Source organism: Littorina saxatilis, linkage group LG12 (genome assembly GCF_037325665.1).
Source record: "Littorina saxatilis isolate snail1 linkage group LG12, US_GU_Lsax_2.0, whole genome shotgun sequence".
NCBI lineage: Eukaryota > Metazoa > Mollusca > Gastropoda > Littorinimorpha > Littorinidae > Littorina > Littorina saxatilis.
Window position 1 is genome coordinate 74,955,370 of NC_090256.1, and position 17,942 is coordinate 74,973,311.

At 39.0% G+C, this 17,942-nt stretch overlaps 1 long non-coding RNA gene across 1 annotated transcript in view; it reads right to left on the reverse strand.

Moving 5' to 3' along the window:
* LOC138982765 (uncharacterized) overlaps positions 1 to 17,942 on the reverse strand; it is a 265,337-nt gene that overhangs the window by 145,732 nt on the left and 101,663 nt on the right. The window lies entirely within an intron of this gene.

The window sequence follows — 17,942 nt, forward strand, 5'->3', positions numbered from 1 at the left end:
CTTTGTCTGCTCTCTCGTTGCCAGGCACGTTCACGTGTGCTGGACACCAGACCAGGTTAATCTCGCTTCCTTTTTTTATAATTTTATTTGCCAGCTCCTTTGTGGCAATGACAAGATCCTGTCTTTTTGATCTTTTGTTAGTTCTTAATGCTTCAATGGCTGCTTTGGAGTCAGAGAATATAGCTATCTTTTGAGGAGGAGTGTTCTTGAGGTTGAGATGAACAAGCGACATGCAGACGGCAAGGAGCTCAGCTGAGAAGATCGAGTTTCTGTTGCACAGTTTAAATTTCCCAGTCAGGTCATCGCTGGGGATTACAAAAGCTGCGCCAGCCTTCTTGTCATCCAAATCTGACCCGTCTGTGTAAACATGAACATGGCCTTGGTATACAGTATCAATGTGCTCAAGGGCGTGTATCCTGAGTAATACCTGATCATCCTTTGTAGCTGTACAATATTCTGTGTCAAAATTCATTTCTTTCATTGTCCATGAGGGATCACGAGATATGGGGTTTTGGGCCACATCATTTGGGTCGACACTGATTTCGTTAAAGAGTGAAGCATTGAATTGAGCCAGTGAGGTGAAAGTAGTGCCAAAGTGGGCCTTTTTGTTTTGGACATGGTTGTAATGCGGTTGTAGCTCCTCTTTTGTTGAGTTTTGCACTGTGTTGGCTCGAACATTGTAATCCGCGCAGCACTTACGTCGCCACATGTATACAGGCACACCAAAGCCGCCAGACAACATCACAAACAGAACTCTATAATCCACAGGTGTTGCCCACACACACACACAAACACACACACACACACAGAAGCCGTATATATATGAAAGCAATGTGCAATGAAACCGATGAAAACAATGTGCAATGTCACCGCTTCTATACTTTACCTAAAATTCATAAGTCCCTTACGAACACTCCGGGTAGGCCTATAGTGAGCGGTGTGAACGGACCAACAGAAAAGCTATCAAAGTTGGTTGACCACTGGTTGCAAGACTGTGTAAAAAGCGTCCCTAGCTACATCCAGGACACCACAGACATGTTGAACACTATAGACCAGTGGAATAACCAGCACGGACCCTTTCCGGAAAACACTAAACTAGTCACGGTTGATGTTGTTGGATTGTATACTAACATTCCTCACTCGGACATGAAGACAGCTATCAAGGAAGAGCTAGATTCCAGACCACAGGGTGATCGGCCACCAACAGAGACTATTGTGAAAGTTGCTGATCACGTACTAACTAACAATGTCTTCACATTTGAGGAAGAAGTGTACCAACAGATTCACGGAACAGCGATGGGGACACCAATGGCACCATCTGTGGCTAACCTGTTCATGGCCGCACTGGAAAGAAAACTATTCCAACAAAGTCCAGTACCTGTTAACTCTGAACTATGGAGAAGATACATTGATGACATCTTTATGCTTTGGACAGGAACAGATGATGACCTAGACACATTCCTAAAACACATCAACTCCCTTCATCCTACCATCAAATTCACTCACCACTCATCGTTAGAAAGAGTCTCCTTTCTAGACATTTCAGTCAGTCTGAAGGATGGATACCTTCAGACTGACCTGTACTCTAAACCTACCGACAGCCATGCCTACCTGTGCCAAAACTCGTGTCACCCAGCTCACGTAAAAAGAAATTTGCCATACTCACAATTTCTGAGACTCAGAAGACTCTGCTCAGAAGAGGAGCAATTTCAACAAAGGTGCGATGAGATGGAGAGACAGTTTTTTGCCAGGGGGTACAGCAAAAAGACTGTTAAAGATGGCAGGAGGAAAGCTACAGCTAAAATCAGAAAGGAGACTCTTTCATATCGCAAAAAAACTCCCACAAACAGAGTCCCTTTCGTCATTAATCATAACCCACTCAACCCTCCCCTCGGCCAGTGGTTGCATGGTTTACAGGAAAGCTTGATCAGCGAGAGTGAACACATGAAAAACGTTCTGCCTGAAACGCCCATTTGTGGGGAGAGAAACTGTAAGAGCATACGCAATATCCTAATGCCGACAGTTCTTCCTCCTAAACACGACAACAACCCTGGGTGTTTCAGGTGTGAGCGTAAAAAATGTGTCATCTGTGAAAAACACTTGATTGAGTCCACCACATTCAATTCATGTAAAACAGGTGAAACTTTCACTCTCAGAGAACACTTCTCTTGTGACACCAAAAACATTATCTATCTCATTTCGTGTAAAAAATGCCACAGTGCCCAGTACGTGGGGCAGACTCAAAACAGTCTCAGAGAAAGGTTCTATCTCCACCGCTCACACATTGGGAAGAACACAGGTACTCTTCTCACAGTGCACTTCAACCAGCCCGACCATTCTCTCGGTGATATGGAGTGCATTGTGATCGAAAGAGTCTTTTGTTCGACCCGGGATGAGAGGTGGAAAAGAGAGTCTTTCTGGATTGCAAAATTAAAAACTTTGGTGCCGAGTGGACTCAATTCTGATCCGTAAACACTCTATTACAGCTTTCGTTTAGACCATGCAATGTGTGTGTGAGTGTGTGTGTGTGTGTGTGTGTGTGTGTGTGTGTGTGTGTGTGTGTGTGTGTGTGTGTGTGTGTGTGACAGAGAGAAGGAGATATATATATATAGAGAGAGAGAGATAGAGAGAGAGAGAGAGAGAGAGAGAGAGAGAGAGAGAGAGAGACTCGGAGAGAGAGAGAGAGAGAGAGAGAGAGAGAGAGAGAGAGAGAGAGAGAGAGAGAGAGAGTAAAAATTTGTCGTCGAAGAAGGTTTTGTCGGAATGTTATCAAAAGTTCATGAGCATGAAGATGTCTAAATCTTAGTGTATCTTCTCTATTGATCTTCGAATTCATATAGTTGAGATACATATTGTTTATGTATTCTGTCCGAAGGGTTAAGTGTTGTATCTTTATGCAAACCTTTGGCATAGAAAGAATCAAAATAGACCAAGGCACGCTTGCTGTTAGTCTTACTTTTGAAACAGCCAGGATGTCAAGATTGACACCAGCAAAACGCCAGAGAGCAGCGAGTCGACTTAAAGCTGGGGTAGACACAGAAGCGGTGGCAGCTGCTTTTTACGTTCACATGACAACAGTCTATCACCTTCAGCAATGCTTTTCTGACACTGGAAGCACTGCAGTTACGCAACACAGTGGAATACCTCGCGGTACCTCAATAAGACAAATTCGCCAGATCCTGCGACAACGTATTCGAGATCGATTCCATACAGCCACTGACACTACCGGGAGCATTATTGGGAACCACCAGAGTGCCATCAGTGGCCAGACAGCGCGATGAAGACTGACTGAGCGAGACCTCCAACACTGTTGTCCAGCTAGAGGACAAGTCCTTCTTTGAAGACATGGCGTGGAGTGCCACCAAGTGGCCCAGAATCACTTAACTGGAACTGGTGGCAAAAGCAAAACACTTTTTTTCACTGATATGATGACCCTCGCTGCATTAATCATGTTAATGAGCTCGTGAGAGCGTGGAGAAGAAGAGGTGAGCGTTATGTTGATGGCTGCATCATGGAACACAATGCGCAGGGTGGCCTAAACGTGATGGTGTGGGGTGTAATTGGCCTCAACCAAATTTTTAGACCTGTGCTTTTCGACGTTCTGGGCCCTGGTCGGGAAATGGTATCAACTAACGCATCAAGCGCCGATGTCAGACTGTCACCAACACCAGTGGGGGTCGAACGCCATAATGACCTTCTTGCGAGACTTGCGTTGCCCAGGACAACAAAAGACGATTCCATGCCAAAGTACAGTGTTAGAAGAACATCTCACCTTTATTTTGATTCGTTTCAATGTCAGGTTTTTTATCCATGCAATTTTCAAATGTAACTTAAACTTATTTCTGAAGAGAATTCGCGTTTCTTTTGTTGCTCGGTATATAAAAATGATTTTTTTTTTTTTTAAGTACATGCATCCCCAAATACTACCCACATCATCTCCGGAATGTCCCCCAGGACAGGATTCCTAACTGTTTACATGGAGTCAAGGTTTGTAAGAAGATCTGTGGTGAGAAGTATGAAACGATACTATTTAGATAGGACTTGATTTGTTACATTCAGTCAATAGTTGACTGAATGATTTAACAAAGGCGGGGGGTGAGGTTTGTCGCCCTAGTTATGTATGTGTGTGTATGTGTGTGCTTGCGTGCCCGCGTTTGTGTGTATGTGTATGTGTGTGTGTATGTGTCTGTGTGTGTGTATGTGTGTGTACACAGCATATATCAAAAACTAACCAACGAATTTTTATGAAAACTGATTTTTTTTTAGGGCATTTGGTTGTATTTTTTTTCCGATGTGTGAGAAGGCTTTTTGATGACGTCATTTTGGCCCGTTTGCAAACCCAGAGGCGGCATTGTCACGGTCCGAATTTTTAAAATGAATTTTCTTGACATTTTTGTTACACAATCTTCACAATCATCGCTCCTGTTGCTGTATCTCCCGAAAGCTGCTTTCTTTGTTTCAGTGCATTTGGTACACTGGCTGTTAATCATAGATTTCCTGGTAAGGAGAAATCAGGCAAACGTATGATTAGTCTGGTTCACGAACTATGCTGATAGTGAAATGGTAGTGATACGTGCATGTCTTAGGAAGATTATTAACATTTTCTGGTGGGTTTTAAAACATTTCTGTGTTATGATCCAAACTTATACCCAAAATAAGGCAAGGCAAGGCAAGGTTAAGCAAGGCAAGGCAACATTTATTTATTTTTAAACCTCGGGTTACATGAATTTGAAAAAAGAAATACAATAAACACATCAACAAATTAAATGTAATGATAGGAAACAACACTTCGTAAATAATAAACATAAATAGATCAAACTGGGTTATTAACAAATGTTTTAACAGGACGGATGTCATAGTGAACAGCTCAGATCATGGGTAATTTTAACACCTTCACATTTAAATGCTTATTTTATAGCCATCCATTGAACTGAGAAGAAAACAAAGCATACTAAACTGCTAAGCATGAATCAAACAATAAGAAAATAAAAAGAACCAACAGCATCGTTTTGTATGTGTGGGTAGTAAACACGTTTATTCACAAAACACGGCAGAAAATGGCGACCAATTTGTTACACAGCGACGGGTCACTTTCTTCAACCAAGGCCAGTACTTTCATACATGACAAAGGCAAGCAAATATGGCCTGAATAATAAAGTTATAGTGTTCCTTTGCGCGTCCGAGTGATAAACTGTTTTAACCAACTATCTTCTGAAACGTAATTGCACTCAGCAGATTTGTCTTCCGCTCATAACTTTCGTGTCACACGGTCTTTGCGACAAACAGATAGATCGCATTCTCGCAGAAAATCATTGACAACACAGACCAGTCATTTTTAGCATTGCATTTGGGAAGGGCTACTATTATAGTGTGTTTTAAGAAAGTAAAGCATTATAGTATCGGCAGAACACGACCAAATGAGTTTTCGTGTCAAAGCGTTATGGGCGTGAGATTGTTTAGACTTTTTGTTTTCACACTGTAGCAAAATCATTTACAGTACAGACCAGTCATTTTTAGCATAAACATTGGGAAGGGCTACGATTATAGTGTGTTTTAAGAAAGAAAAACATTATAGTATCGGCAGAACACGATCAAATGAGTTTGCGTTATGGGCGTGAGATTGGTTTTTCTCACACTGCAGATCATATCTCAAAAACTACTGAGTGGATCTTTATGAAACTTGATATGGATATTTTTGACTGGATTTTCTTATGGAAGGTTTCTCCGTTTATTGATAGGACAGTTTGATGACGTCATATTTTACCGTTTGCCAAAAAGTCGAGGCAGCACTTTCACAGTTACAGTTTTTCATCAATTTGATCGAAATTCTTATCACACAATCTCAGATCTAGGCCGGATTATGGGATTGCATTTCAGCTTGGTCACTTAAAATTTTGTTGTTGAAATGTTTGTTCGAAATATATCATTTTTTCAAATTTTTAAAAACTAATATTTGAAACAGAAAATTTATATTGGTGTATTTCCTATTGCGTCTTGTATCTACAACTATATAGTTTTGTTGTTTTGTATTGATAATTATGCTTAAAAATGAAGAAAACCGATAAATAACCATTATCTTTATTTATGAAAAAAGACACTTAAAAACAACTTTCTTATCATTTTCTGATTCCAAAAAGATATAATTTCATGGTGTTTGACGTTAGTTAGTTAGCTGTTGCTTTTCGGGTCCAGCGGACCATAATAGGCCAAATCAGGACCCCTGTTTGACGTTGAAAATATGCTCAAACTTAACAAATTCGGATCGTTGAATGGAAAATATATTTCCGAGCTCCAAAAGCACGTCATTTCAAGTGTGGAACACGCTCATGACGTCATACTGAAAGGTGATAAATTATGGCTTCACCTTGCGACGTTTTATTTCAAACATGGTAACATTTTTAAAAGGGTTTCTTTCTCAGATTTGTGTTTGCCCTCTGTCTGCCTCTCCGTCTGTCTGACTGATTCAATTAAATGTGTAATTACTTAGTTTTGCAAAAGTCAAACTAAGTATGATATACCTAATTGATTCAGGTCCCTAAATTCTTATTGTAAACTTGTGAGTTTTATTCAGAACAAATTTAATTGGTGTTTTAAACTCAATAATGGAGCATGCTGTGATGAGTAGAAGAATGTGTGTTTACGAGCAGAAAAAGCCCATCAAAGTCAAGAATCGTGTTTTTCTTTTTTCTATTTTCACCTTGTAGCTTCCTACAGACACTAAGCAACAGTGTAGTACCACTTCCAGTGCAATATCTTGTAGTTTATTTTTGACCATCTGTGTAACACTTCATTGACCCATGATCTGAGCTGTTCACTATAATAAAAGGCATGAAAATATAATTAATTTTTTTTCATAATATACTTCATAATAAATAACAAGTTCAATAAAATTTACGTTAATTTAAATTAATGTTAAATTTTTGACTTTTTCCGAATATGAACTGGTAATGTTTTCCTCAAAAGGTTTAAGAAAATTACACTGAAATATACAATGAAATTCGACTGGCATTTAACGCATATTATTTCATCATGTGGTATATATTCAATCAGAGATACAATTAGTATTTTTATATCTATGATTTAATATTCTGCTTTTGTGAATTGGCAATTAATGATTGAAAGTTTTAAATGTTCAATAAACAAGTGCTAGGTTCTGGAGTAAAATGTTCAAATAATTTTTAAATGTGAATGTATCTTTAAACAATCTTTAATTCAAACAGGTGGGTATTTTAATACTTAATTCCGATAACCACTACTGTATAATTGTATTGGTCTTTTAGGCATTGCAGCATTTTCATTTTAAATCATGTTTTTGAACATTGTAAATTATCACTGGTCATGCCAAAAACAACTAAGGCCAAGAACATGATATAAATAGGATGCATTGTAGATATGTTATTTACATAAAAGCGATGCAAAAAACGGTGCAAAACATTTGAAAAACTTATCACTATTTAGTCTATTATTACAAACCACCAATTGTAACCCAAAAGTGAATAATCTATATTTAACGTATTACTATTATTACAACCTCCATTTTCTTAGTCTATATATTTAAATAATGGCAATGTTCGTAGTTCACCTCTTGAAAAAAAACCTTTGGTGTTAACCAGCAAATGTCACTGATAACAATATTCTGACAAAACATTAAGTGATATTTGTAGTGCTTCTGGAGATTCTGCTAAAAAGGCTGTATCTTCTGCATATAACAAACTAAATATTTTAAATATCCACTCTGCATCCTCTGGTTGTAAATCCTACGCGACAACATCTCGTTCAATAGTAGGTAGGTGTTCAGTGTTGTCAAATATATAAAACTTGTAGAAAATTTAAATACACAGCAAACAATCCAGGCTACACATTTTCCCCTTGATGTACACTGGTAAAACATTAAAAGAAATCGAACCGGTGGTTATCGACCAAAACACATGACGTGGCCTTATTAAACACATTTTGAGGAATATTAGGCATTTGCCCATTTATACCAACATAAAATATTTCCTTCGACAAAAAAGCTCTTTTCACATAATCAGATGTTTTTTCTCCAAATCAACAAAAAGACAATATAATCCTTTCCTCTTTGATACAAAATAATCAATAATATTATATGGGCGGGGAAATAGCTCAGTGGGTTGCGGCGCTGGCTTTAAAACCAAATGTCGCTTTCGACGTGGGTTCGATACCCATGTTCGATGAGGGATTTATTTCCCAGAGTCAACTTTGTACACACTCTCCTCGGTGTCCGAACACCCCCGTGTGCACGCATGCGTACGATAAAAAACCCAAGTTCAAAGCTAAAATCTCAGGGCTTGGACAAATGAATGCACACATGCAGGAAGAAGAAAAAAAGGTAACACCGTACTGTATGGCAGCTCGCTTTCCCAAGGGAGAAAGCAAAACAAATTTCCATGAGGGTGACCTATAACCAGACTATATTAAAGGAGAAATATAAGTCCCCTTGCAGTAAAGTAAAAATGTGCTCAAGGGTTGTATGAACTGCATGAAAAAGTGACTTGCTCTTTACCAATTACAGAATATTCATCAACATATTTGGCTAACCTATTATTTAAAACACTGGTAAAGAACTTTTAATAACAACTCATAGGTTATACCTCTATAACTAACTTGGTCTTACATATTTCCTTTTTATCGAACGATGGGCGTAACAGACCAACAGACTATTCTCGGGCATGCTTGATACAAATACTGTCAAAGTTTCTTTTAAATACAACTAGTTTACATTTGCTAGTCATGTAAACACGATTGACATTTTTAGGATGATTGCTGTACTACAACGTTACCCAGTCATGCGTGACCGCAGCGTGTTTTCAGAGGCACTAAGCGATAACCGCTGTCCATAGAAAACTGCCTCAACGTTTTATTTTTTGCTAATGTATTCACAGAACCAGCAAATTTCCGCCAGTGGTCGAACTCAGCTTTGGCTGTACTTCTTACAGTCATGTGTCTGTAATCATACGAAATCATGACTTTTGGGGGATGTAAGTACACAAACCTGTGGTGGATTTTATAACATTTTCCAGAACATCGCATAACATTTGTGTAACGATCAAAAATTGTACCCAAGGCAAGGCAAGGCAAGGCAAGGCAAAATGTATTTTAAGAATACCTAGGGTTACATGAATTTTGTAATAGTATAATAAAAACAACAACAAAAGAAATGTAATAGTAGGACACAACACTTTATGAATAATACACATAAATAGATCAAGCTAGATTATTAAATAATTGATTATAACACAACTGTGTTTACACGACAGATTTATTAATAAAAGGCGTGAGAATAGAATCAAACATCTTCTATAATACGCTTTAAAAAAAAACGCTGTCCATAGAAAACTGCCTCAACGTTCTATTTGTTTCATGTGTTACAGGACCTGCAAATTTCCGCAGTGGTCAAACTCAACTTTGCCTGTACTTGTAACAATCATGTGTCTGTATCCATACGAAACCATGAATCTTTGGGGATGTAAGTACACAAACTTATATCTTATAAAATTTCGGAACATCGCATAACATTTTGTGTAACGATCAAAAGTTTTACCCAAGGCAAGGCAAGACAACATTTATTTTAAAAATACCTAGGGTTACATGAATTTTTTATAATACAATAAAGACAACAACAAAAGAAATGTAATCGTAGGACACAACACTTCATAATTTAATAGTACACATAAATAGATCAAGCTGGATTATTAGATAATTAGTTATAATACAACTGTGTTAACAGGACAGATTTCTTTTAATAAAACGCGTGAGAACAGAATTAAAAATCTTTTATAATACACTTACTTAGATATACCAAGATCAATAACATTCGCATTTTCGTTAATTCAAATCAATATTTTCATTTGACTGCTTTTGAATTTCTCCAAAAATGCACTGCTAATAATGTTTCCCTCAAATATTCGAAAACATTACACTTAAATAGCTAGTTCGAATTCTCCAGACTTTCATTTAACGCATATTCTTTCATCACGTGGTATATTTAATCAGAAATATAACCAGTCTAGTTATATATATGATTTAATAAACTGCTTTTGTGAATTGGCAATTTATGATTGAATGTTTTGAAGTGTGAGAAAGAAAGTGCTAGGACCTGGGGTAAAATATTCAAATTATTTTCAAATGTGAATGTATCTTTAAACAATCTATAATTCAAACAGGTTTCTTTTATACTCAGTTTTGATAAGCACGACTGTATGATTATAATGGTCTTTTAAGCATGGCAGCGTTTTCAATTGAAACACTTTGTTTGTAACATTGTAAATTAAACTGGTAATGTCATAAACAACTAAGGCCGAGAACATTTAGAGTTATTTCAACATGTTTTAAATAGGGTGCATTGTAGATATGCTATTTACATAAAAGCGATGCAAAAAACTGTGCAAAACATTTGAAAAACTTATCACTATTTAGTATATTATTACAAACCACCAATTGTAACCCAAAAGTGAATAATCTATATTTAACTGGGCATTTGTAAATTGGCATAATGCACCAAAACGCGTAATCGTTGGGGTCAATTTTTCTAATTTCAAAATAATCTTATAAAACCAAGCTTCAATTTCGTTGCTATCATATATGATAACTTTTGCTATTTATGAAACATTATTATTATTGAAAAATAAACCCAATATTAAAAACCAAACACAACCTCCATAACCAGCAAATTCCACTGATCACAATATTCCGACAAAATGTTAAGCGATATTTGTAGTGTTTCTGGGGATTCTGCTATAATGGCTGTATCTTCTGCATATAACAAAATACAAAATAATCAATAATATTATATGGGCGGGGAAACAGCTCTGTGGGTAGCGGCGCTGGGTTAAAAACCAGTTGCACGCATGTGTATGAATTGATAAAGAACCCAAGTTCAAAGCTAAAGTCTCAGGTCTTGAAAACATGAATACACAAATGCAGGAGAGAAAATAATAGGTAACACCGTACTGTATGGCAGCTCGCTTTCCAAAGAGAGAAAGCAACACGAATTTTCCTGCGGGTGACCTAACTAGACTATATCAAAGGACACATTTAAATCCTCTTGCAGTAAATTAAAATTGTGGTCAAAAGTTGTATGAAAAGCATTAAAATCCGGCTTGCTCTTCCCCAATAACAGAATATTCATCAACATATTTGTCTAACCTAGGTTTACAATTCAAAACACTGATTGCAGTTGAATTTCTCCGAAAATGCACTGCCAATAATGTTTCCCTCAAATATTCAAAAAACATTACACTAAAATAGATAGTTCTCCAGACTTTCATTTAACGCATATTCACTCAGTTCTGATAACCACGACTGTATAATTATAATGGTCTTTTAAACATGGCAGCGTTTTCAATCTAAACAATTTGTTTGGAACATTGTAAACTAAACTGATAATGTAAAAAAAAAAAATAAGGCCGAGAACATTTAGAGTTATTTCAACATGTTTTAAATACACAGCAAACCATGCAGGTGACAAATGTTCCGCTTGATGGACACCGGTAAAACACTAACAAAAAATCTGACCGTTGGTTATGGAGCAAAACACATGACTTGGCCTTATTATACACATTTTGAACAATATTGAGCTTTTGCCCATTTATACCAACATTAAACATATCCTTCCACAAAAAAAATCTGTTCACAGAATCAAATGTTTTTTTCATAACCAACAAAAAAGACAATAATACTTTAATTTTGGGCGAGGAAATAGCTCAGTCGGCTATCGGCGTGGGTTCGATCCCCATGTTCGGCGAGGGATTTATTTCCCAGAGTCACCTTTGTGCAGACTCTCCTCTGTGTCCGAACACCCCTGTGTGCACGCATGCGCCCGATAAAAAGCCCAAGTTCACAGCGAACGTCTCTGGGCTTAGAAACATGAATACACGAATGAGGGAGAAAAAAACCTCATTGGTAGCGCCGTACTGTGTGGCAGCTCGCTTTCCCCAGAAAGAAAGCAACCCAAATTCCTACGAGGGTAACCTCACATGATTATAGAAAAGGAGACTTATCCCCTCCCCCCCCCCCCTCTCCCCCTCTTCTTTCCACCTGTAAACTTGTAGGGCTGTTTATTTTTCGGTAAACACCTAACAACCAAACAAATAACCATCCAGCAAGAAGCCTAATCCTCGATAGGTTATGGGTTGAGAAGCCAATTTTGAGGGCACTACTTTTAGGGACTGAATATTTTTGAACGCTCCAATGTCCGAAACATACATCTCTGGAGCAGAAAACACAATCATACCGCTTTTAAACAAACAACTACAGATTTGAACATACAAAATCGAATATAAAATCCATAAGTTTGGTTGTTTTCTGAATCGAAATCTACCTTGTACGAACCTTCGGCGCGAGCAGGGTCCAAAGGCAAGTAACTCTCTTACTTTGTATAGAGACTAGAGTTGTTTCCCATCCGGATTTTTGCAACTCAGCCCTTTCGATAAAAAGACTGCAATCCGTCAACCAATTATCAACTATATTTAATTCCATAAACAAAACATACGCGAGAAAATGCTCTCATCGTCGCATTTTAAGAAAATGAAGCGGATCCATACACTGTCTTGCCTAAAAATAAAACCACTTTAGTATTTGACGTTGGAACACGAGGGCAAAAGTTCGTCTGCTACTGAAAATGTTATCAGCGATACTAAACCATGAAAAGAACACAAAAGTATCTGCCTTCATCGCCTCAGCAGAACATCGGCATAACTATGTACTTCATTTTATTCCAAACCAAATAAGCTGCTGTAAAGTGCAATATTGAATTATGTTCACGTAATTCTTTAACAGCGCATTAATCACTCGCTTGCGCAGGTAGACTGGCAGAGTGATTAGGACTCGATCAAACTGGGGCACAAAAACACCCCGTTTTCTTTTAAAAACTTAAGAAAGGAGGAACAAATTGGTTACACACCTCGTATCAATGAATATTAAAAATAATGGTGTCAGTTCGCGATCAAGTAAAAGCTCGACTATTATTTCTAATATTCATTGAGACTCAGCATGTATCCTCTACATAATTGTATACACCCGTTGAAGTAAAGTAAACATGTGGTCAAGAGTTGAATGACCTGCACGAAAACCGGCTTGCTCTTCCCCAATAGCTGAATATTTATCCAAATATTTTGTTAACCTATTATTCAAAACACTGGTATTGAACTTTTCAAAATAGCTCATAGGTTTTAAGGGAAGGTTGCCTATGATAGACCACTTTCTAATATGGACCACCACCAGTTCTGACAAAATAACGGTGCTAGAGCGATCTTCTTCTTCTTCTTCAGCGTTCCAGAATGTTCTGGTTACGTGTGAGCTCGTTTGCCCATTTGGGTTCCCCAAACTATACTCTGAGAGCATAGTCAGCTTCACTCCGCTTTCGTTGAGTAGGCATGCTGGGTATTTTCGTGTTTCCATAACCCACCGAACTCTGACATGGATTACAGGATCTTTTCCGTGCGTACTTGGTCTTGTGCTTGCGTGTACACACGAAGGGGGTTAAGTCACTAGCAGGTCTGCACATATATTGACCTGGGAGATCGGAAAAATCTCCACTCTTAACCCACCAGGCGGCAGCGACCGGGATTCGAACCACTGTTTCCGTCTTTCATACCTCTGTTACTGTCTTTCACACCACTGTTTCTGTCTTTCAAACCTCTGTTACCGTCTTTCACACCACTGTTTCCGTCTCTCACACCACTGTTTCTGTCTTTCAAACCTCTGTTACCGTCTTTCACACCACTGTTTCCGTCTTTCATACCTCTGTTACCGTCTTTCATACCTCTGTTGCCATCTTTCACACCACTGTTTCCGTCTTTTAAACCTCTGTTATGTCTTTCACACCACTGTTTTCGTCTTTCAAACCTCTGTTACCGTCTTTCACACCCCTGTTTCCGTTTTTCACATCACTGTTTCTGTCTTTCACCCCTCTGTTTCCGTCTTTCACACCACTGTTTCCGTCTTTTAAACCTCTGTTACCGTCTTTCACACCACTGTTTTCGTCTTTCACACCACTGTTTCCGTCTTTCACACCAATGTTTCTGTCTTTCACACGACTGTTTCCGTCTTTCCCACCACTGTTTCCGTCTTTCACAACACTGTTTCCGTCTTTCACACCACTGTTTCCGTCTTTCACATGACTGTTTCCGTCTTTCACACCACTGTTTCCGTCTTTCACACCACTGTTTCTGTCTTTCACACCACTGTTTCCGTCTTCCACACCAATGTTTCCGTCTTTCACACCACTGTTTCCGTCTTTCACACCACTGTTTCCGTCTTCCACATCTCTGTTTCCGTCTTCCACACGACTCTTTCCGTCTTCCTCACCACTGTTTCCGTCTTTCATACCTCTGTTTGCGTCTTTCACACCACTGTTTCCGTCTTTCATACCACTGTTTCCGTCTTTCATACCTCTGTTTCCGTCTTTCACAACACTGTTTCCGTCTTTCACACCACTGTTTCCGTCTTTCACACCACTGTTTCTGTCTTTCACACCACTGTTTCTGTCTTTCACACCACTGTTTCCGTTTTTCACATCACTGTTTCTGTCTTTCACACCACTGTTTCCGTCTTTCATACCACTGTTTCCGTCTTTCACACCACTGTTTCCGTCTTTCACAACACTGTTTCCGTCTTTCACATCTCTGTTTCCGTCTTTCATACCTCTGTTACCGTCTTTCATACCTCTGTTTCTGTCTTTTACACCACTGTTTCTGTCTTTCACATCACTGTTTCTGTCTTTCACACCACTGTTTCCGTCTTTCACACCACTGTTTCTGTCTTTCACACGACTCTTTCTATCTTTCACACGACTGTTTCCGTCTTTTATACCATTGTTTCCGTCTTTCATACCTCTGTTTGCGTCTTTCACACCACTGTTTCCGTCTTTCATACCTCTGTTTCCGTCTTTCATACCACTGTTTCCGTCTTCCACACGACTGTTTCCCTCTTCCACAACACTGTTTCGGTCTTTGATACCACTGTTTCCGTCTTTCACACCACTGTTGCAGTGGTACCTTCCAGCAGGTAAAAGTCCCAGCCGTTTAGCGATTTGAGTGAAGCGGGGTGGTTGACACCCCCATAGGCCAACAGCTGACACACTCGCCGGTGTCCCCTGCCGTTCCCCGCTGTCCATTTGGACTGCAGATTGAACGCTGTACATCCGGGCTCCTCGGTGCACGAGTTGGCGCAGACAATGACGTTCCTGGCGTAAATTTCCTTGACGACATCCCCCGTTGCTGTTTGGTCTCTGTGCTTCTTGTAGACTCCGGTTCTGGACACTGCAAATAAAAGGGAACCAAGATTAATGGAAGGGCGCTGATCGTGTACAACGCGTAGTTTTCGAGATAGGTGTGACATAACGAAGAACATCACGAACAATCCCTCGAAAATAGAATTATGTTACGTTTGGCATCAATCTGGGAGGTAGGGGAAAGGCTCCTAATATGGACCGGGTCCTAATATGGACCACCTCTTGTTCTGACAAACTAACGGCGCTAAAGCGCTCAAAACAATTTCATTCACTTTATTCACTCTCTCTGGATATCTGTTTGTTTGTTTATTTGTTGCTTAACGTCCAGCCGACTACGCAGAGCCATATCAGGACGACTCTCTGGATAAGTTGCACATGTCAAAACAGTTGCAGAAACACAAACCTCAAAACCGTTAGGCTTTTTCGCTTTTTTCACTTTTGGCAGCGTTCACTCTAAATTTATCCGCCGAAAACAGACTCGTTTCTGTCCACAGCCAAAGCTTTCATAACAGAAAAATGGCTATATATGACAGCTAAGATCGATAGTATTTGTTACATTTTAACAGTGTGTACCCCGAGTTTCTACTGCAAACAAAAAATAATAGCAAAACCTCAAAGTATGTGTGAGTCCCCTAATATGGACCACCTTCAACAAATCGAAGAAAATAAAAACTAAAGGCAATTTTAATTAATTCATTAAGAAGCTTGCGGAAAATAACCTATAACTAGCCCTAGAGATTTCAACAAAATATTACAAATAGTCTCTTTTTTGGGGGAAGTTGATAATTTCACTTATTTTCACTCTCTTTTTGATAAGCTTCTTCAGTTTCCTGGTGTGCTTCAAATAATGCTCTCATCAACCCGAAAAAGCTAAATCTAAAGCATATTTGAATTAGTCTGACTTGCACACTAAGTTGTATCATGTTATTTTGAAGTATAGGGGGCTTTTTACAGTGATTCGTGAAGGCCGCTTCACTGGTCCATATTGGGCGCCCAGGCTCCTAATATGGACCATTTGTGATTTTTTCTGTATTTAATTTTTGCTGAATGTCTATCAAAGCTATTTCACTCTAATTAGGCCTAACTGTTAAACTAAGAGAGAAGGACTACCAACCACAAAATGAAACTTCTTCGCAAGAAAACAAGCTAGTTATCAGCAATAAACAAAAAGTGGTCCATATTAGGGGCCCTTCCCCTATTGCTCTGGTAAGGTTGAGCAACAATTGATCTGCGCTGTTCGGTTGAGCCGGTTGGGAAGCGTTTTTGCCTTTTTCTGACAAAGCACAGCTCTAAAAATGATTACGAACTTAGCCACGGTAATTCAAAGCAAGAATTGATTGCTTCAAAATCTCTCTACCTTCAAAGCAGACGACGCGCAGACATCTTTATTTACTTTCAAGGGAGGATTCGTTGAGGGACACATTGTAAGCTTAGGCTTAGCCTAAAACCTGTATCCTTTTTGTAATAAAGTTCAGTTTCAGTTTGAATCTCTCTCTCTCTCTCTCTCTCTCTCTCTCTCTCTCTCTCTCTCTCTCTCTCTCTCTCTCTCTCTCTCTCTCTCTCTCTCTCTCGTTACTCACCCTCTATCTCAATTAAACACCGCATTATAAGACCAAAGTTTGAACACTGCATTAAAACCAACAACAGAGTTTGAACATAAAGTTAAACAAGAAGCTTCCGTAAGTGTGCCCGGCGCGTGGGATTAACTGACTTATTAACGCGTTTAGTTTTGTTGTCAATAGTTAAAAATTAAAATTGAATAACATAATCAGGATTTTGCGTTTGATAAGACTATACCTTCACTTGTGTTCGTTAAAGGCTTTCTTTCTTTCTTTCTTTCTTTATTTGGTGTTTAACGTCGTTTTCAACCATTCAAGGTTATATCGCGACGGGGAAAGGGGGGAGATGGGATAGGGGAAAGGGGGGAGATGGGATAGAGCCACTTGTTAATTCTTTCTTGTTCACAAAAGCACTAATCAAAAAATTGCTCCAGGGGCTTGCAACGTAGTACAATATATGACCTTATTCCCCCCTCTGCTTCTTTACCTCTGTAAACTTGTAGGGGTAGTTATTTTTCGATAATGACCCAGCAACCAAACAAATAACGACCCAGAAACAGGTGGGTTGAGAAGTTGTTCTGTTTCGGTACTACTTTTTGCGACTGAAAAGTTCCGAACGCTCTAACGTACGAAGTATACATCTCTGGAGCAAACAATACAAAAATACCGCATTTAAATTAACAACTACAGGCCTGAACACTGAGACTCGGAGTGTAACCTCTACTTACTGGGAGAATGCAAGTTTCCAGTACAAAGGACTTAACATTTCTTACATACTGCTTGACAAAAATCTTTACAAACATTGACTATATTCTATACAAGAAACACTTAACAAGGGTAAAAGGAGAAACAGAACCGTTAGTCGCCTCTTACGACATGCTGGGTAGCATCGGGTAAATTCTTTCTCGTCCCAACCAATATGGGACTCCCCCTAACCCGCGGGGGGTTTCGTTAAAGGCACACTAAGCCTCCCGTAAACCATCACAGATACTGTCAGGCTTTTACACACAGTACAAACACCCTTTCATTTAAACGCTCACCGCTTTTGAACATCCTAGGTGCCCCCCGTAAAGAGCGAGCAGTTTTCAAAGAATTTATTTTTGCGTGGTTTATCTTACCCCTGAGCTATC